General features: G+C 38.6%; 1 protein-coding gene across 2 annotated transcripts in view; it reads right to left on the reverse strand.

Moving 5' to 3' along the window:
• The window catches only part of LOC5575792 (ecdysteroid-regulated 16 kDa protein), a 41,460-nt gene that overhangs the window by 13,424 nt on the left and 5,759 nt on the right, over nucleotides 1-22,277 (reverse strand). Inside the window, exon 1 of one of the 2 annotated variants that reach the window (XM_001662165.2) lies at nucleotides 19,492-19,819. The exons of the other annotated variant lie outside the window; for it this stretch is intronic. The gene's annotated coding sequence lies outside the window, so the exon portion shown is untranslated. Of the gene's footprint in view, nucleotides 1-19,491; nucleotides 19,820-22,277 lie in introns of those variants that run through there. 2 annotated transcript variants of the gene reach the window in all.

Here is a 22,277-nt window from a genome sequence, read left to right on the forward strand (position 1 = left end):
GAACCTATCGTGGCACCAACATTGACTCCGACCACTACCTGGTGATGGTGAAACTGCGCCCAAAACTATCCGTCATCAACAATGTACGGTACCGACGCCCGCCCCGGTACAATCTCGAGCGGCTGAAACAACCGGATGTCGCCAATGCGTACGCGCAGCATCTTGAGGCAGCGTTGCCGGATGAGGGCGAGCTCGATAGGGCCCCTCTTGAGGACTGCTGGAGGACAGTCAAAGCAGCCATTAACGACGCTGCCGAAAGCGTTGTCGGATATGTGGAACGGAGCTCAAGAAACGATTGGTTTGACGAGGAGTGCCAAGAGGTTTTAGAGGAGAAGAATGCAGCGCGGGCTGCAATGCTGCAGCATGGTACGCGGCAAAACGTGGAACGATACAGACTGAAGCGGAAACAGCAAACCCGCCTATTCCGGGACAAAAAGCGCCGCCTGGAAGAGGTGGAATGCCAAGAGATGGAGTTGCTGTACCGTTCTCAAGAAACGCGGAAGTTCTATCAGAAGCTCAACACATCCCGCAAAGGCTTCGTGCCGCGAGCTGAGATGTGCCGGGATAAGGATGGGAGCATCTTGACGGACGGACGCGAGGTGATCGAAAGGTGGAAGCAGCACTACGATGAACACCTGAATGGCGCAGAGAACACAGGCTCAGAAGGTCAGGACAGCGAAGGCGATGGCTACGTCAGCACAGCGGACAGCAGAAATCAACCAGCTCCCACGAGGGGGGAAGTTAAGGATGCCATTCAACAGCTCAAGAACAACAAAGCCGCTGGCAAGGATGGTATCGGAGCCGAACTCATCAAGATGGGCCCGGACAGGTTGGCCGCTTGTCTGCATCGGCTGATAGTCAGAATCTGGGAAACGGAACAGCTACCGGAGGAGTGGAAGCAAGGCGTTATATGCCCTATCTACAAAAAGGGCGACAAACTGGAGTGTGAAAATTATCGTGCAATCACCATCCTAAACGCCCCCTATAAAGTGCTATCCCAGATTCTCTTCCGTCGTCTATCACCTATAGCAAACGAGTTCGTGGGAAGTTATCAAGCAGGTTTCATCAACGGCCGCTCGACAACGGACCAGATCTTTTCCGTGCGGCAAATCCTCCAGAAATGCCGTGAGTACCAGGTCCCTACACACCATTTGTTCATCGATTTCAAGGCGGCATACGATAGAATCGACCGCATAGAGCTATGGAAAATCATGGACGAGAACAGCTTTCCCGGGAAGCTCACAAGATTGATCAGAGCAACGATGGACGGTGTGCAAAACTGCGTGAAGATCTCGGGCGAACACTCCAGTTCGTTCGAGTCTCGGCGGGGACTACGACAGGGCGACGGACTTTCGTGCCTGTTGGTCAATATTGCGCTTGAAGGTGTCATGCGGAGAGCCGGACTTAACAGTCGAGGCACGATTTTCACGAGATCCGGACAATTTGTTTGCTTCGCGGACGACATGGATATTATTGGGAGAAAATTTGAAACGGTGGCAGATTTGTTCACCCGCCTGAAACGCGAAGCAACAAAAGTCGGGCTAATGGTGAATGCGTCGAAAACAAAGTACATGCTGGTTGGCGGAACCGAGCGCGACAGGACCCGCCTAGGAAGCAGTGTTACGATAGACGGGGATACCTTCGAGGTGGTGGACGAGTTCGTCTACCTCGGATCCTTGTTGACGGCTGACAACAATGTTAGTCGGGAAATACGGAGGCGCATCATCAGCGGAAGTCGTGCCTACTATGGGCTCCAGAAGAAACTGCGGTCAAGAAAGATTCACCCCCGCACCAAATGCACGATGTACAAAACGCTCATAAGACCGGTAGTCCTCTATGGGCATGAGGCGTGGACTAGGCTCGAGGAGGACTTGCAAGCTCTTGGGGTTTTCGAACGTCGAGTGCTAAGGACGATCTTCGGCGGCGTGCAGGACAACGGCGTGTGGCGGCGAAGGATGAACCACGAGCTCGCTCAACTCTACGGCGAACCCAGTATCGTGAAGGTAGCTAAAGCTGGAAGGATACGCTGGGCAGGGCATGTTGCAAGAATGCCGGACAACAACCCTGTAAAGATGGTGTTCGCCACGAATCCGGTCGGAACAAGAAGGCGTGGGGCGCAGCGAGCTAGGTGGATTGACCAGGTACACCAGGACCTGGAGAGCGTGGGTCACAGTCGAGGATGGAGAGAAGCGGCCATGAACCGAGGGAATTGGCGAAATATTGTTGGCGAGGCTTTATCAAGATAATTGATGTAAAGCCAAATAAGTAAGTAAGTAGCACTATCGATTCTTTTGAGAGTTTTCTTAACTTCTCTACCGGAAGCTTTATTTTTTCATTTAATAAAAATGGCGATATTTTTTTTTGTTTTCAATATTTTAGCACAATTTTTACAAAAGTCTCGAATCTATTTCGATATTGACCATCAATCATCTGGTTTTGATAATATTCCCATATATTTTGGGACCCCATCACTTTCCATATAAAATTTCTTTGGCCACCATTTTGTTTTAAGTCAATTTATAAAAAAAATGTAGGCTATACAATGTCTGATAATGAGGAGCAACTTTGAAGAAAATATACAAATCGGTTTTATTACCGTCAAACGGGGCTTCTTTTGACATTATTTCCACATTCTTCAACTTTGAGGATTTGTAACTCTTAGAATTATGGATGGATATTGATGATTCTTGCATATATTTAAGTTGTATATGTAAGTAACAAATGTGCAAAATATGAGGCAAATCCATCAAGGAATAACAGAAATGCTTGAATAACGAAAAAACGTGTCCTTCAAGACAAAAAAGGGGCTACTTTGGACATTTTGATATTTTGATAATGAAATGATTTTTCTTTATAAATTTCAAACTGATTTTATAGATTATCGTTCATTGTGATGTTATTGAACGTTTTTTCAATGATAAACATAATTTAAAATGATTGCAAAGCAAAGCTCGAAACACATATATATAACAAATTTCAGCGAAACATGTTTTTCACTATTTTAAATTTGTAGTATGTGACTTAAACTTTCAACTTCCTCTTGAATGGAACTATCGGTTACGAATGCTTGATTTTTAAGTTGACATAAATAAATGATGTAACTACTAGGTACTGTGATGATTGATGAGTTATGTACAAAAACTGTCTTTTCTATTCTTACTGTTATATGAACGATATGCAGAAGGATCACATTAATACCGGTAACTAAAAAGTAATTTTCATTATAAACGTAATGAAGCTATGGAGTAAAGCTCGTAAAGAAGTTAAAGCTTGCTTTTATAATATGCTTTTAGCTTCTTAGCAGTTTAGAGCTGGCTTGAAAATAGTTTATTTTAGCAATTAAAGAATGCAATTGTTTTGTACTGCAAATTCTTTTGAAATACGACGGAAAATATTTTTTTTAGAGATTATGTTGTGAACTACGCATTGAAATATGTGTGTTCTATGTCTTTTCACGTTTACAAATATTTATTTTATATTTTTTATGTTGTAAAATATATAAACCAAAACATTATAATAAAATGAAAGCCGTAAAAATAAGACCTTTGATCAATTATTTAATAAAACAACAATTTTAAGCAAAACTAATCCCAAGATTTTTATGAAACATGACGATTCGATAGTTTTGTGGTGCTCCCAATAACTTTCCACGACATGGGAAAAAATCATACAATGTTTGCATAGCCAATGTTTTATACCTTGTGAATATTTATTCAGACTTTTTTTAAATGTTTTCTTGTTTATCCTGTTATTGTTGATGTTGTTCCAAAAACAAATCATGCCTAGTGGTAGAGCTTACATTGGTTAATAAAAGTGCTGAAGACACAGAATTTCTCAGAATAATATTTACGCTGTAAATAAATACAAAAGGTGAGTGTCCAAAGTAGCCCCCGGAATCAAAATTAGCCCCGTCCGACGGTATTCAGAAACAATTCTACCAATTTGTTGCATTTTTCACCACAAACTTTCATCAAATTGTATTGTTTCGAAAAGCGATTGACCGAACATGAGAAAAATTTTGGAGCCTGAGATATTTACATGGATTATGACTGCGCGTTAGTCGAATCTACGACAAAAGATCGAAAGGACAGAAGGTTGAAAGACAAAGGGTCGAAAGAACAGAAGGTTGAAGAACAAAAAAGAAAGGGATGAAAAGTCTAAAATCTTTTTTCAAAGAAGGAAAAATTTCTCACCAAGCAAATCACTTTCGACCTTTTGTCAATAAATCGCGTTAGTTCCCCAAGGTATTTCGTTACATCTACGGATCCAGATGACCAATGATTGAAATCGACGCAGATTCAGAGTTTAGTTTTGCAAACTTGCGAAAAACATGGTGCATAAATATATAAAAAAAAAAATGCTTTTGGAAGGATAATTTGTGGATGAAAAATGATGCTGCTGATAGAGGGGTATTTTCAACAGATTTGTCACAGGATTTCAGGATTTTACAGTTCATTCCAAAATTCTTCCAAACATTTCTCTAGGAAATTCATCAGATATTAATTAGGATTTAGAAAATACTCCTTATTTTTTTTCGATGGTCAATCCCGGGATTCTTCCAAGGACAACTTCTAACAATCCACTAATACTAATTATTTCTAGATTTATAGAGATAAAACATATATAAAACTGTTTTAGAAGAACTTCTAGGCAAATTCATTTGAGGCCGTCGTGAGGGTGACCTTGGGCCAATATTTTTACAGCAAGCTAATGCGGTCTGGTAAACTTCACTTCCGTGCTAAGTGTACCATATACAAGACGCTGATAAGACCGGTAGTCCTGTACGGGCATGAGACGTGGACAATGCTCGAAGAGGACCTGCAAGCGCTAGGAGTTTTTAAACGACGTGTGCTTAGGACGATCTTCGGCGGAGTATGTGAGAACGGCGTATGGAGGAGAAGAATGAACCCAGTATCCAGAAAGTCGCCAAAGCTGGAAGGGTACGATGGGCGGGACATGTTGTGAGAATGCCGGACAACAATCCCGCAAAAATGGTGTTCACCTCAAATCCGGCCGGTACAAGACGAAGGGGAGCGCAATGAGCTAGGTGGTTTGACCAAGTGGAGCAGGGTCTTGGAAGTGTGGGGCGATCGAGAAACTGGAGGTTAGCAGCCATGGACCGAGTTAATTGGCGTAACATTGTGGCGCAGGTCATGTCTTGAAAGAGGTAGAGCCAGCAAAAGTAAGTAAAGTATAGGGGGAGGAGGGAGTAGGCTTGAGCGTTATGACTCATTAAAAAAAATGATTTTTTTTCATACAAAAAGAATTACGGAATGGGTAGGGATAGGGGTAAGAATTTCCAATTTTAGCGTTACGTAATAAAAAAATGTTAAAATAAATTCCGCACCTTCCCAATAATTTTGCATATTTTTGTTTCACAGATTTCTTCACTGCTATGCTACTTTAAGAAGCATACCCGACCGGTGGATTACAACAAAATTGTAGCACAATTATATCAAGATTTTTTACCAGCACAATTGTGCTGGTCTGAATTTGACCCTAAAAAGTTCATAGATTAATAGAATAGCCAAAATAAAGAAAGTTTTGTTCTACGAGATGATGAGTTTATAAGGTAAATTTTGAAATCATCACTCAAATATGGTCCGTCCCGAAAGGGATATTGACGTATTTTTGTTTTTTTTTAGTGATATGGAGTGTGAAAAAAACTTCGTTTATTGCACACCACAACAATAAGCAGCTGGTCCAAGCAACAGCCGGAAGGTTAATCTTTTGGTTATCACGTGATTCGCCGTAGTCAGATCAATCGGACAAGCCAATCGGGTCCTCTATTACTATAGAGAATGGTGTCTCAATACATGTCGATAGCCTGAATTTGAACGAAAACGTTGACCCGTTAAACAAATATGCGGTTTTGGTTGAGAGAAAATTTATGTTTTGATCACTCTTAATCATTAAGTACGTGGAGTATCTGTCGAAACATTGGGTAGCATTAAACCATGTTAATATAGAGTCAATATAGTGCTTAATCAATGCATGTACGAATCAGGCTTAGAAGCATTGATTATGCAGAAATGAGGTTTCTATGCGGTGAAAGTGCTGTTATTAGCCGTGTTTGCATTTGTGGTGCTATTATAATACCTTTATGCCGATGCTGATTTGGAGCTTATAATGAGTGCTTATGACTACAGTCACTCTATTCACAGTCTATACTACGCATTACAGGAAAAATTAACAAAATTTTATTGGTATTAATACAAAGGACAGTTCAAAAATATTCAGCAAAATGTGACCCTAATGAAACTCATTGGTTGATCGAGAAAAGATAATATTTTGTCATTGTTCAAACAAAAAAGTCGCTTGAAGGTTTGAACTTTTTGTTCAGTTGCCAGCAATTATAGCGAGATTATCTCGTTGCCAGTTCTCAGGATTTTCTGTTCGCCAGACTGTGAATAGAGTGATTCTATTTATGACTAGTTGAGAATTCCACTGACACAAAATACAATCAACTCTCCACAGCTGGATATTGAAGGAACCATCGATTTAGGGAGGTATCGGTGCAACTGCGATTCAAGGGACCATCGAGGTAGCCATGAAATCCAACTTTTACTTTTTTTCTCGAACTCGATATCGATACGAAATATTGAGTAAGGGAGAGTTGACTGTACATTGAAAAAATAAAAATTTTAATTTACGTTTATTTCTACGAAGATCACTTTGAGCATCAAGTAAAATTTGGCAAATTATCGTTTTTAATCGATTTGGGGCGCTTTTGAGATTTTTTTCTACATTTGCATGAAGGTGCGCCACTCTGCTGCGGCTAAGCAGGAAGGTATCACAATTAGCACGCTTCGATCGTTATTGAGCGTCACTTAGCTATTAGTAGCAGGTTAAGGTCGAGTGTGACAAATTATGATCGACGCAAGTGCCTACTCTCAGGTGGGCATACATAACCTCTCACCCTGGACCGCCTCTCTGTAAAACCAGGTGTAATTTGCTGGGCTTTGTCGTTGATCTTGAAAAGGGTGATAGCGGTGGACTTTTCGTAATCTAGAAGAATCTAATCCAGCGTATGATTTTTTTCATGTTATTGGAGTATGTGTGTAAAAAGTTCTTAGGGAGTCTAAGGTGGCTCATTTTTATACGGAATCAATCAAATTAATAAATCTAATGTTACATTCCCTAAATTTATACATTTGAACTTCTTGTTTCTTTTCGAAAAGGCATCTGCTTTGTTGCAGTATCTTCTTTCAAAAGAATCTTCAAATTACTGAGTAAACATTTTATCGTCTACAGCGCATCCAATGGTCAAAAATGTAGTCAGAACAGTTCCTTCCCGTATATTTGATCGATTCTCTCCATACTAACTTGAAACTCGTTTTGTCTACCCTTAGAATTGACGGATTCCGCTCAAACTTTTACAGAAGCTTCTGGTTCTACACATAATCAAATTTTGGGGGCGTTATTTAAGATTTTTACAATCTGATAATTACTGGTCACTCTAATGTCCACTCATAAGCGTCTAATAAAAAGTTATCCAATTTAGCTAGAAGTAGTTAACTGCAATTTCTCGTTCGTAAATTAATGTCATCCAGTAAGTAAAATGCGGATTTGAGTTGCATCACAGCAGCGGTCATCCCGAGGGTAATTAACCCAGCGAACAGCGATCACTCACGGAACGGAATAAATTATTGGGAACTGCGCTGACGACTGTTGTAAATCGCCATATCACAATCAATTCTCACGGTTCGCGTGGAAACCATCGAAAGCGTTTTTTACGACTAGGGTACCCGTCCTATTATGGAGGACTTAAGCACGGTGTTGAAATTTAAAACGTATTTCAGTGTCTAAAACCTAAATATTGTAGTATTTTGCATTTTGAACTGTTAAAACTATCCTTTATCTGGAGTATAGTAAAGTAAAAATGCAAATTTTGGAATCAAACATACATTTTTTAACATAAATCTGAAGCTCTTCCTCTGTCCTATTATTGCGGTATTTCGTCCTATTATTGCGGTAGTGCCGTCCTATTATTGCGGTACACCAAAAATCATAGATTTTATTACAATCAGTATACATTCAATGCCACACAATGTGTTAGCATTGAAATTATGCTCCCTCCATGTTAATGACACTGCACGGTACTGTCAGTTTTTGTGACTTTGGACGTATCTATAAAGAAAACTAATTAATTCCTTTATGTCACGATTTGAAAACAAATCAACAGAATCGAATGATTTTCTGCCGGTTTCGTCTCTTCTTCCGTCGTAGCTGGACAATGTTAACGCAAATAGATAAGATTTATCCATCTAAGACCACTAGTCGCAATATGAGAAATGATTTTGTGACTCAAATATAACCACAATTTTGGTGCTTTTAAAAATAGGTTTCACTAGTTTTCACCAATCCAATGCGAATTCAAAAAATTGCTTCCTTGCAATCATCTTGTATTTTAGTTTTTCAACGCATTTTTGCCATGTTTTCCGATTTTCAAACAGTTTACGTGATTTTTCGGTAAAACATTGTGTTTATTTGCAATATATTCGTAAAAAAATTGCAACTGCAGGATAAAGATAAACAGATACCTTTTGTTGGACCAAAAAAATGTATGAATGACACAAAATTATGTTACAAAATAGTACCCTTATAATATAATTAATGTTTCCAGCAATTACAATTAAAATGAGTATTGAAATATCGGATGTTTGAATGTGATTTACAGATACCGCAATAATGTGCAAACAGCTATTTTTATTGTCCTATTATTGCGGTATATGCTTTTTCTCAAAAATATAGAACTTTTATTCAAAATTCAATATCTATCATGTGACTACATCCATACTGAACTGATATACCCACTGCATATAATTGTTTTGGTTCTTAACTTAAAAATTCACGCTTATGAAAACCCGTCCGTAAATAGAGGGACTGGTTAAAAATATAGGCTTTTATTGATGCATCATTTAAAACTGTTCTTCCATCGATCAAAATCGTTTAATTTTCAAAGCATTTATCTGGCACAGCTTGGGAACACTATAAACTTTCATCATCATCATTAATATCCATAGAAAATAGAGTTTTCGATTAAAAATGAGTGTTTAATTCTAATACCGCAATAATAGGGAATACCGCAATAATGGGCAAATTACCCTAACACTCTAATAGTCGTTCGTAGCTACAGGAGTTGCACTTGCAGAGTCGTATTTTGCATTCGAGAATTCGCACGCATATTGCAGAAATTTTAAACGTTCGCGGTTGGCAATTTTCTATGGACATATCCGGATAGTATCGGATCAAATCTCGAACAACGGTCGATTGCTTGTTCGACAAAATTGTTAGATTTCGCTCGTGTCTACTCATCAACACTGTTCCGGTGTGTTTCGAATCTGTTTGAGCTTCCAGCAAACAAATTAGGCTACGCAAGTCCCAAGTCGACGTATTAATGGCAAAGGCGTGAACTGCTTCAACAAAACATCATTGGAAATCTACGATAATTCAGCTGTTGATTCTAAAGGAAGTAATTGGCGGAAGCCTAAAAGACTTCATTATTCAATTGCATCGATGCAGCTCAGTTGTACTGAAACAAATAATTCCATTTCAAAACGCGGCCATTTAAATGAGGAACAGCCTTGACATCTTTTTACGAGCGAACACTGTTTTTTAAGGTTTTATTTAGAATGCCGTAGAATATGTACAGAAGAGTATCACTAATAGCACAATGATATGGTTCTTTGTAGTCATACGGCTGAAGTTGTTTTGATGACGCATTGGAAGCTATGAAGTAGTAGCGATAGAAGTAGTGCGAATGTGTTTTTTTCTTTCTTCTTTAAGTTCTAAGACCTTGTGTTTGGCATACAAATTACAAATTAATGTTTTTTTTCTGTTTTGTTACAGTATAGTGTGTGTATTTTTCAATATAATCGTTCGCTGAAGCTTAATTTTCATCAGCTTATGCGTATAGTTTTTTTTTTTTTTTTTTGAAAAATGTGTATATACACATGTGGATGTGGGCTTTAAATAATACTGTGCACATATTGACTACTTTTAAGGTAACACGGGAGACCGTGTTGTTTTCCCTGTCTTTTGTTTCACTCTTACAATTATTATCAAAACTTTGCAGAAGCAAATCTCGAGTTTTAGTGGACCGATGAAACTGCACTACATATATAGAATAATAATGATAATTTTTTCACATCGATGTTTGGAATGGTTCTTGAGATTTGCATCTTCAAATATACAGGGTGATTATAATGACATCCCGTGCGGCCTTAATAAGATACAGCGAACATGCATCCATCGAAGCGTAGCCCTTACGAACGAATCATGGTCTAATCGCTTATCAAAGTGAATCCTGTGACCCAACGATCCTCCCCATTAACAAACATCCCTCCCAGTAACCTTTGTGGAGATGCAGAGGCAAACACGGTCTCCAAATAGCAAGGGTTACACACTAACATTCCTTCCCCCAATCCCACCTGACTGCAAGGACGTGGCCAGCGCGTTATTGACCCTGTATAAATAGAGGCACTGAATTATGCACACCGAAGAAGATTATGGCCAATCCTAGCCGAACTTCTAGTTGATTTTTTGTGCATTTTCACTGACTTCGGTCAATCACGGAATAGCAACCATTGATATGTGTAGTCAGTCTAAGCTAAGCTAAGAAACTTGTTCTTTATGGAATTTCAGATCAACCTTGACGTATAAGTGGCCTGAACAACGACATAGACGCAGACTGGACCAAGTGTTTTTAACGATTTTAGGAAATATCCTGAGCTTCTTATACACACTAATACGTCGGAACACTCCCAAAACCTAGCTATGAGAGAATTTTCAAACCCGATAGCCCATTATTAATCCAATTCGTGACATACTATCACCATTCCATTTCCATTTAATTAGATAGATAGATTTACAATGCCAAAACATCATGTAGTCAGGAACACTGACCAACTATACCCCGTATTTTGAAAGAAATTGATTCTTGCAAGGTATATTTCGCTGAAGTGTCCCGTATTGATGGAACCCTTGGCTGCGGTGTCTTAAATGAAAATTCTTCTGCCTCCTGAAAACTTCAGCAACTTCGCTTTGGGGATGATCTCCAGCATGCCCGTAAACATCTTATGATAGTTTCTGTTGTATTTAGGCAGTCAAGTTGATAAAACCTGTAAATCATGCATCTTACTTTCTTACAAAAATATGAGGGCAGATGTGTGAAATAGTCGAGACCACATAAGACTATTTTTGTGTGCGTCACTTCACATTGCTTAATTTATGGCAATGAGAAAGCAGACCTTAACCTTCCTAATGCATTAAGGTACAATCATTATATTATAAGAATCAAAAGGCTCATGACTTTGACTTTCATTCTTTTAGATTCCTGTGGAAAATATAAGACTCTAGAATGGAATCTTAAACATGTTTTGTAGAGTTGGCCATTCTGACAGGAATCCCTCCGGGAATTCTGATATAGATCGATCCAGGAATACTATCAGGGATTTCTCCAGGAATCTTGCGAAATATTCTACCAAGATTTCCAACAGGAAACTCTTGAGCAACCCAAGACATTCAAAACGGAACTAGGGCATCACTTCGCAATTCCCCTTTGCAACAGAATTCCTCTTAGAATTCCACTAGGTATTAGTTCTTTATGTATTCCACAAGATATTCTTACAGATTTTACCATACATTCTCCTAAGTTTTCCACCAGGGATTTCGCCACGAATTTTCAGAGATCTCAGGTGTTTCACAAGGGATTTATCCGAGAATTCCATCAGATATTTCTTCAGTAATTTAACCAGAGATTCCTCCACTAAATTCTAAAAACGTCTTCTAAGATTTTCAACATGAAATTTTTTAGCGATTCTTCCTCCACGAATACCACCAGAGGCTCTTACAGAAATCACTCCAATTATTTATTAACCAATTACATCAGGGATTGCTAGAACGATTGAAACGAAAATTTATCCTAGATTTTCACTGGAATTTTTTCCAATTCTTCCCCAGAGGTACATCCAGGTGATTTCTTCCATGAATTTTACCAAGGAATTTTCCAGCAATTTCACCAGAGCTTCTTCCACTTAATTTTTTTTGATGATTCCACCAGGGATCCATCAAGATATCCATTCCTTCAGAAATTTCATCAGATATTCCTTCAAAAATTCCATTAACTTTAGCAATTCCCTCAGAAACTACAGTGGGAAATCTAAAAAAATATCAACCACTTTTTTTTTTGACAAACTCACCAAGCATTTCAACAGAAAATCCCAAGGATTACTCCTGGAATTACTCTTAAAATTTCTTCAAAAAATTTTCTTGTTATTCCTTCAGAAATTTGTTCAGAGATTCTTCTTGTGGTACCATCAGGTACGGCTTCTGATATTCCTCCAGGTATAACTCGAAGAATTCTTCCAGTTATTCCTTCTGAGATTTCTTCCAGAGATTCTTCACACTTCAAGCCTTCCTTCAGAAATGACGAGGTTGGTGGTCTAAGGCTACTGCTTAAGCTTCATCGCTAGAACGAGAGACGAACTAGAAACCAGTTCACTACGCTTCCGTTCTTCCATCATTATTGCACGCCTTTCCTTACGCCTGATACGTAGGCAGTCAGCAAGCCAAAAAACCAGCCTATCTGCCTTAAAAAATACCTTACACCTATACCTTCCCACATGAACTGGCGTAGATGCAGAGGTATATCCGGTGTACTGTGGGCCAGTTTTAAATGCATTATTAATTCCTTCCCCTACTCCTCATTCGTCAGCATTCTGACATGGCAGGTGCCATTGTTTCCTTAAAATAAAAGATCACCAGCACTTACATATACACTGAGGATGTCTGTTAGTCGCAAGCAGGTCATCTGGTTGGTTCCTTGTGGAAGTGCAGTAGATCTGGCGATACTGGAGTAGCAATCACAGACGGCCTCTCGAGCTCAAGCTCAAGGAACTGAACCTTGGAGTCTTTCAAGAATTCCAATAAGCATTCCTCCAGATATTTCTTCAGGGACTTCTTCAGAAATTCCACCAGCGATTTCTTAAGAATTCAACCAGGTAATCCTCCAGTAATTCTTCCAGAATTTCTTCCAAGATTTCCACCCAAAACTCTTTGGCAATTCCAACAGGCATTCTCTCAGGAATTTCATCACAGCTATTAACAGGAATTCCAGAAGGGAACTACTTGGCAAATCCACCAGGTATTCCATCAGAAGTTCCTCTTAGTATTTCGCTGGGGATTTCTTCAGGCATTGCACTGGAATTCCTCCAAGAAATCCTTCAGGAAGACTCCCTGACAGTAAGGATCTATGCAGGAATACTACCATCGATTTCTTTAGGAACTTCATCACAAATTTCTCCAGTAATTCCACCAGTTATCCAAAATCCAAAATATCCAACAAGAAACTTTTTTTTGCAATTCCATCAGGAATACCACCACCGGTGCCAACAGGAATTCCACTAGGGATTTATTTAGCAATTTTATCAGGGATTACTCCTAGAATTTAACCGACATTTTTTTAGATATGTATCAAAGATTCTACCAGTAATTCCTCCGTGAAATTTACTGAGGATTCCTCCAGGAATTTCAACACATTTTTCCGTTATATCGACTTGAAAACTCTTAAGCAGTTCCACCAGGGAATCCTTCCGGAATACCACCAGAGGATTAAATGGGAATTCCAACAGGAATTCTTCCTGTAATTCCACTTCCAGTAGTTCCACCAGGAATTCTTCCAAGATTTCCACCCAAAACTCTTTGGTAGTTCCTCGGGAATTCCATTATAGTTCTCAACAGGAATTCCAGCAGGGAGATACTTGGCATATCCACCAGCAATTCCAACAGGAGTAGTATTCCACTGGAGATTTCTTTAGGTATTATAATAATTTTTTTACAGAAGTTTCATCGAACATTTTTCCAGAAATTTGACGAGGGACTCTTTCAAGAATTCCACCAACTATTGTTTCAAGATGTTCCTCCAAGAAATCCTTCATGGATATTTCCAGGAGTTCAACCAAGAAACTCTCCAGGAATCCTACCATCGATTTCTTCAGGAATTTCTCCAGTAATTCCACTAGACATTATTCCAAGAGACCCAACAAGAAACTTTCAAGCAATTCCATCAGAAATACCACCACAGGTACCAACAGGAATTCCACCAGAAACTTATTTAGCAATTTTATTAGGGATCCCTCCAAGAATTATACTGGAGATTTCTTCAGATATTTATCAGAGATTCTTCCAGAAACTCGACTAGTTAAATTTACTGAAGATTCCTCCAGAAATTTCACCATCGTCCATGATGTCGACTAGAAAACTCTTAAGCAGTTCCACCAGGGAGCCATTCAGGAATACCACCAGAGGTTTGAACGGGTATTTCACCAGAGATTTCTCCAGGAATTCTACCAGCCACCAGGAATTTTTTCAAGATTTCCATCCAAAACTTTTTGGCAGTTCCAACACGCATTCCCTTAGGCATTCTATCAAAGCTCTTAACAGGAATTCCAGCAGGGAACTATTTGGCAAATGCACCAGGGATTCCATCAGGAATTCCTCCTAGTATTACACTGAGGATTTTTTAAGGCATTCTACGGGGGATTTCTTTAGGTATTTCCATTAGAGATTCCTACAGAAATTTCACTAGGGACTTTAAAGAATTCCACCAGTTATTCTTCCAAGATGTTTACAAGGGATTCATCCATGAAATTCTTCTGGGATTCGTCCAGGAGTTCCACCAAGGATCCTTTCAGGAATACTACAATCGATTTCTTTGGGAATTTCACCAGAAATGTCTTAAGTAAATCCACCAGACATTATTCCAAGATATTAAACAAGAAACGTTATAGCAACTCCATCAGGAATACCACCAGGGATTAATATAGCCATTTTATTAGGGACCCTACCGAATCCTAGAATTATACCGGGGTTTTCTTCAGATATTTATCAAAGATTCTTCCAAAAATTCTATCAGTAATTTCTCCATGACATTTACTGAGAATTCCTCCAGTAATTTCACCAAACGTTTTTCAACGATATCGACTAAAATACTCTTAAATAGTTCAACTAGGTAATCCTTCAGGAATGTCATAAGAGGTTTGAACGGGAATTTCCACAGGAATTCTTCCTAAAGTTGCACTCGAATTTTCTATAGGTATTCCGCCAGAGATTTCTCCATGAATTCCTCCAGGAATTTAATCATTGATTTCTCCAGGGTTTTCATCAAAGCTTTCACAGATGTTCTTACAGATTTTTTCCCTGGCCATCTGACAGACGAATACCGACAAGAAATTGGTTCCAACGCCATGATACGATACTCGTAGCAATTCCACCAAAGACTCTAATAGAAAATCCATCAGGTAATTTTTCCAAGCGTTTCTCCTGAAATTCCTCCTTAAATTTCTTCACAAATTCATCCAAAGATTCATTTGAGGATACCATTACCATTCTCTGCAGATTCCTACAAAAATTCCTTCAAAAATATTTTTAGGGATTCCTTCCTGAAATCGCTTCAGGGATGGGTTGCCTGTGCTTCTGAAGAGATTTCTACAGCGAATATTCTAGGGGTTTCTTCAAGGATTTTCCAGCTTTCTCCATAAATTCGTCGAGTGATTCATCCAGAAAAGACTTAAAATAGGTACTCTGATAGGTAAACCTCAAGTGATTCTTTCAGGATTTGTTTTCGATTTCTCTGAAGATTCTTCCAGAAATTTTAAAAACTATGCCCCATGATCCTTTATAATTCCCTCCTTTAATTTCTCTAAGACTACAGCTAGGAAATTTTCCAAGAATTCCTACCAAAATTCCGTTTACAAAATCGTTTAGAGATTCAACTAGAAGTTTCCTCATGGAATCTGTGAATTTTTGAATAATTTGCAATTATTTCTTCCAAAATTCCATTTACGATTCCTTCACAAGTTTCCAAGGAATGTATGAATTCCTCCAAGATTTTCCTTCATGAATCCCGTTAGGTATATCTTCAATTATTCCTCAAGCGGTTTCTCTAAACAGTACTCGTAGTATATCATTAGGTAGTCCTCCAGAAACTATTTCTGATTAATTTCCATTAGAAATTTTCTGAAATTCTTTCTGAGATTCCTTCAAGAAGTCATTCAGGTTTTTTTCCAAGCATCTCTTCAAAAATTCCTGCAATGATTATCTAGATTTCTTCCAGAGATTCTTGAAGGTTCTTTTTTACAGAAATTCCACCAGTTATTTGTCCTGAATCTTCTAAAATTTCCTCTCGATGTTCTCAAAAACGATTACTTGTATTCCAAGGATTCCTCAAGTCAGAATAATTGGGATTCTTACAGGCATTACTTCTGACATTCAAACGGTTACTTCAGAAGTTCCTCAAGATATTCGTACATAGATTCCTATAAAAAGTTTCTTCACGCACTCTTCCAGGACAGGTTTCCGAAATTCCTCCAAAAGCTAATATTGTTTAGGGAATCGTCCGGGAATTTCCCCATTTATTTCTCTTTTCTTACCCGAGTAACCAAATAACACTTTAATTCGCCCACCGTGCTACTAATAGTGCTATTACAGAGCTAACATTCCGTATATTAGCCGTACAATAGCTCTTTAAGACCAGAAAGGTGAATTAGCGGGTTAGTGGTATCCTAGTGGTAAAGCCTGAGGCTACAAAGCAAAGCCATGCTGTAGATATCTGGGTCGGTTCAGGTTCTTTTTAACCGTGGAAGTGCATTTAGAACACTGAGCTGAGAAGTAGGCTCTATCTTAGTGAGGATGTATTGCCAGCATGAAGAAAAGGAAGAGAAATTTCAGAAGGAGCTTTTAACTCCCTTAAGAAATACCTCAAGTAATTCCTGGAGAGTTTTTTGATAGAATTCTTGGAGGAATATTATTTGTATTTTTTGGACGAATCTCTCGAGAAATGTCTAGAAAATTCCATGTTGAATTTGTAATGGAATGTCTGGAGGATTTTTTGAAGGAAAAAAAAAAATCAAATACAAGAGATGCATATGACGGAATCTATGCAAGAACTTATACTTATTTTCTTGTCGTTTTTGTTGTTTTATTGTTGAATTCTCCCGATTGAAATCTTATCCACCTTTTTTTTTAGAGGAAAGCCTCAAGGAATCGTGGAATTATTGCTTGAGACAATAACAGCAAAAATCATAAAACCATCCTTCAAAGATGGGGCCTTCCTTAGTTGGTCCGTGGTTAGAGTCCATGGCTAAAAATCAAAGCCATGCTGAAGGTGTGTGGATTCGATTCCCGGTCGGTCCAGGATCCTTTCGTGATGGATCTTTCCTTGACTTCCCTGGGCATAGTGTATCATCGAACCTATAACACGATATACGAATGCGAAATTAGCAACTAAGGCAAAGAAAGCTCTCAGTTGATAACTGTGGAAGTGCTCTTAGAACACTACGCTGAGTAGCAGGCTCTGTCTTAGTGGGGAGTTAATGCTAAGAAGAAGAAGAATAAGGAGAAGATCCTCCAAAGATTTCTTGAGGCAATCCGGATAAAAGTACTTGGAGAAAACACAGAAGGAATCTCCGGAAAAATTCCTAATGGTGTTGCTGTAACATCTTTTAAAGGAATTCTAGGAGGAAATGAGTTTTCCAGCAATCTGTAAAATCTTCCTAGAAAAATTCTCATAGATCCCTTGGAGAAATCCCTACAGGAATTGCTTAAAGAATTTGTGAACGAATACCACCAAATTGGTGGCCAAAACACATTGGCTGAATTCAGTTGTGGAAATGTTTGCATCACGATCACGAAGCACCTCACGAGTGTAAACTAACGCAAGCAGATTCGCGAACAAGTTTGATGTGAGTAAGTTTGCACCTACTTGCTCGGAAGAACATACCAAAAGAAATAGCAAAAAGTTCACGAAAATTTACTGGCGAGTTACCGAACAAGTTGTGATTTATTAACCGAACAAGTTGTGATAAATTAACTCTACACCTTCGGTAGTGTTTCAGCAGATCTGTAACAAGAAGATTAGTGTATATTACATGTGAACGTTGACGACTTTTACATTAAATTCTGAGCAAATGCTTTGAGAAACAAGTTTTGTTGAGATTAAGACCTGAATGCCATTCAAGGTTTTTATAATGTTTGTTCGTACGTTATATGTCCACATGTCATTTTTGGCAAATTTTGAAAAGGTTCTCTATTGATTTCTGGGTAAATTTCTTGTAACATCATTTTAAAACCTTTAGAAGATTACTTGTGATTGTCTTGATGAATTCGGGGGAAAATCTTTGAATGATTGCTAAATCTTTGATAGGCTTTTATGTGCATCCATTTAATGCAGAACTTCATATATTCCTATGCAGGATTTATCGCATTATTCTTGTCAAATTGACTCCTTAGAAAATGTTCGACGAAAACAGAGCTTTCAAAGCTATTGTCAGGAAGATTTCCGGTAGCTCATCTTAGTAATACTATGGGTCTTGCAAGATGCCTACCAAGTACCTTTGTGGAAATGATCTGAGGGTTGTTTAAATTTTCACTAGATATTGTACAAGTAGTTTTTCTTGGATCAACCAAGAACCTGTGCAGAAATTAACCATGAATTCTTTTTGGAAAACGTCATGTGGGTGTAATATGGTATTCAAAACCAAGAGGTGTACCCACTATAACTCTGAACCAAAAATTCTCATGAATGATTTGCGTAAGATTGTTGGCGAAAGCAAAACTAGTCGTGAAATTTACGATGATTCAACATGCCTTTCTTCAACAATACCGATCAATGCTGCCATCGAACAAGGTGCTACTAAATATTTGTGGGGCTTTTTCCCACAGTGAGCCAACTTTAATTGTTGTTATACAGTAATGCTAGCTTTATGTACCCCATTCAAATGCATTCATTGCAGTTACTTGGGTAGTCTTTTTGCAAAATGGAGTTTTTAGACCTGCTTTTCTTTAAAATGCGAAAAATAATTGTAACACCGGTTTAGTTTCTGTGAAAATACTATTCAGTTCAAAGCGAAACATCTTTTATTCAAAAATGATCATCATAACTGTCTACTCACAAGTCGACAATGGTCACAACATTATAATCTGTTGTGCTTACTCACGTTATCCAGGGCACATGACTAAAGAAAGGGTTGACCAGCAAACACGATTTCCTAATTTGAAACATTCCTACAGTACACACAATTGTGATGTGCTTCTTGATGGCCCATGCATTCATGTTCGATTACTGGCAGTGCTTCCAAGCAATGGAGTTTAGGATTTTCGCCTTGTCGGAGTGTTTATTTTGGTGCATTACAGTCAACATGCTTTCCATGCTTTTATTTTTATTGAATAATTTATTATGTAACAAATTTTATCATGACAATCGTAGGACTAGAGTTTCCAAACCCGGAAATATTTCCCGCGAAATTATATTTCCCGTTTCCCGGGAAATGATTTGATGTTTCCCGGGATTTCTGTGTTTCCCGGGTAGTCCTTTTAAAAAAGAATTGACAATCAACTCTCTGACTCTGAATCTCAGATAGTTACGGTGGTATTTAGCTTAACTATTTTGCCATCAGTTACTACTGATGTCCCCAGATCCACATCACTCACCACAACAGCACGAATTGATCAGCTGCAATACACACTACAGGCGTCTTCGCTTAGAAGAAACTTTCACTTTCTACAGTTTGTCCCTCAGTCGCGGCAATATCTGGTGGCTAAATAGCGTACTTTGCTGCACTTGTTTTTTTTTTGCAACGGTCGTCGTTAGTTATGACGAGTAGCACTAATAATTATCGATTTATGTGGCAACGGCGGCAGTTCAACAACACTCGAAGACTCTCCACCGACACTCACTGGCGCAACCTTCTCTCTAGAGGCAAAGCCGGGCCGAACTTCTGGACAAGTGCCGCGAACGAATAGGACTGGAGCAGTGATCCTGCGGTTCGGTTAGTTTTATACACCTAGCTCATTTTACCGCTGCCCTGCCGCTACTTGTTCGCGGCAGTTTAGTGTTTAGCACTTTTACACACAAGGAACTGCAGGTGCCGGGTTCCCTTCCTAACGGCGTGAGACGTGAGAAGAATCTCGATCATGATGGGATTTATACAAGCGATTCTTCCTCCTAACAACGCCACAGTGATACCGCCCATAGGCCAAACAACGAAAAATAAAATGTTTTATTTAATTTTTTTCCAATGAACAGTACAGATTCTGAGAAGTACATTTGATCTTACATCCCTTCTGGGACAGAACCTGCTTCTCAGCTTGAAGTTCTTAATAGCACTTTCACAATTAAACTAATAGCTTTCTTGCCAATTGACCATTATCCATTCGTATATCGTGTGGCAGGCACGAAGAAGTCAAGGTATTTTCATTATGAAAAGGTTCTCGACCGGTGGGATTCGAGCCCACTAGCCCAGGGCTAAAAATTTCGTTACTAAAGATATAAAAAAGTTCGATTTGCCTTTCAAGAATTAGTATCTATAACAAGTCATATGGAAACCTTTGCCCCATAGTGGGGTTAAAAGTTCGCACTGATTTAACGACAAAGTGATTGGTAGTTTTGGTATTTTTCATCACAAATTCTGTTGAGTTATGACCACTTCAAAGACTATAATATAATCACTGTGCACCGCGAGGGGCTAGCATTAGAACAACGATCTGCGGCGGGTCGTCGTCGTTCGTTGTCGACAGCGAGCATTGTGAATCAGCGAGACAGGGGATCGAGTCTGCTCCATGCGACGAGTGCATGCGTTCCTTCGTTCGTTGTAAAAGGGAGTCCAGATAAGTTGCAGTTGCACCTGCCCTGATGCAGGCTCGCGGTGTACATCGGTATTAGGTACCACGCCTTTTTTCTGCTTTTTGCCGTCTGGCTGGTGCAAAGGATTTGTACGAAGAGATTAGAGGGCCGATAAATGTCTAACATGATCACTTCAACGGAAGAAGGAAAGGATGCTTGTTGCAATTTTCTCGGAGAATCAGACGGGTAGACTCCTTCGGGCGAAAGGTCTGGATTCCAATCTCTGCTTTTGTACGATGGGATTTTAAATGTTCTTCTACTTCCTAGCATTTTTCTCGCAGCTGGAGCAGAGATCGTTTTTGCGTATAGAGATGTATTAGCATTTCTACTGATATTCACCGAATACTTTCCCCGTCAAATCTACCGATTTGCACCATGAAAACCATGCTCAAGAAAGCTTTGAAAATATGCCCCTTAAAATATCCCTGGACCTTTTTATGATTGATACATGTTCTCAATACATGGGCCTTACAATCATGTAGAGTGATATATCCTACAGAATGTAAATAATTGATTCGTTCAGGTAGTTGGAATGTACAACCATACGTCATTAAACCAAAATCTATTTTTATCACAGCAAGAACATGACTGTCACAATGCGCTGCCTCATAGATGCAAAGCTTGTCGAAAGAATTTTGAAATAGATATAAACGCGGTGGAAGCGACGAACCTGCTGGATCCAAAATAAAATATTTTCAAGAAAATCGTTTTAAGAATTTATGTCATAAAAATATTGTTATACTTTTCAAAATTAAATTGTTGTGTTTGATCAAGCTTATACAGTCAGTTTTGTTTCGTTGGAGATAAAAAGTTTAAAATTGGACATGCAAAAACTTTCAAAATTATATGTGCTATTGATTTCGTAGATATTGTTTGTTTATTTTCCGTTGGTAGAATTGATCAATGTATCATAGCATTTACTTTTTTACAAACCCATTCCAGTAAAATATGTATACATTCTATAACGATCTCTGGAGGAATTCTTCAAGAAAATGCTTGGAAAAGTTGTCATCTAATGAAATTCTTTAAACCATCTTTCGATTCATTGTTCCAAATTTGTTGGAAAAATCAATACAAAAGGTCTGAAGTAGCTACAGGATCATAGTATTTTAATAGGAGTACTCAAAATGGACAATTTCGTAGGTTTAGATTATTATTGTTTGGCTATTACTTTTTTAGCATTAAAGAGCCTTTATTTAGTGATGTTGTACATTCAGGTGAGATAGGCAAGTTTGCTGAAGACACTTTGAATATAGTTCTTTCAAGATTTGGAAAAAATCGTATTCAATTTTCCATCACAAATTTCAAATCAGGAAAATGTTTATTGTTTTTGACTACGGGATGGAAAAATTGCTCAAATTATACCTATCATGCTGTGAACATTTCTTAAAAAAGAGTCCATAAATTATTGAGAAAAGTTGACAAGTGAAGAGCGTGTTGCTGTTGGCGATGGCAGAGCCCGAGACTACTATTGATCTCTCTCTAGGCGTTTATGGGAAAATCGCTTTGAAAGTTTTCGGGCATATCCTATAGAACCGGCTCTGGTTCTGTTTTTGGTGATTTGAGGTATGGTTATGACAGAGTCCGAGGAGTA

This window comes from Aedes aegypti, chromosome 1, assembly GCF_002204515.2.
Source record: "Aedes aegypti strain LVP_AGWG chromosome 1, AaegL5.0 Primary Assembly, whole genome shotgun sequence".
Classification (NCBI taxonomy): Eukaryota; Metazoa; Arthropoda; class Insecta; order Diptera; family Culicidae; genus Aedes; species Aedes aegypti.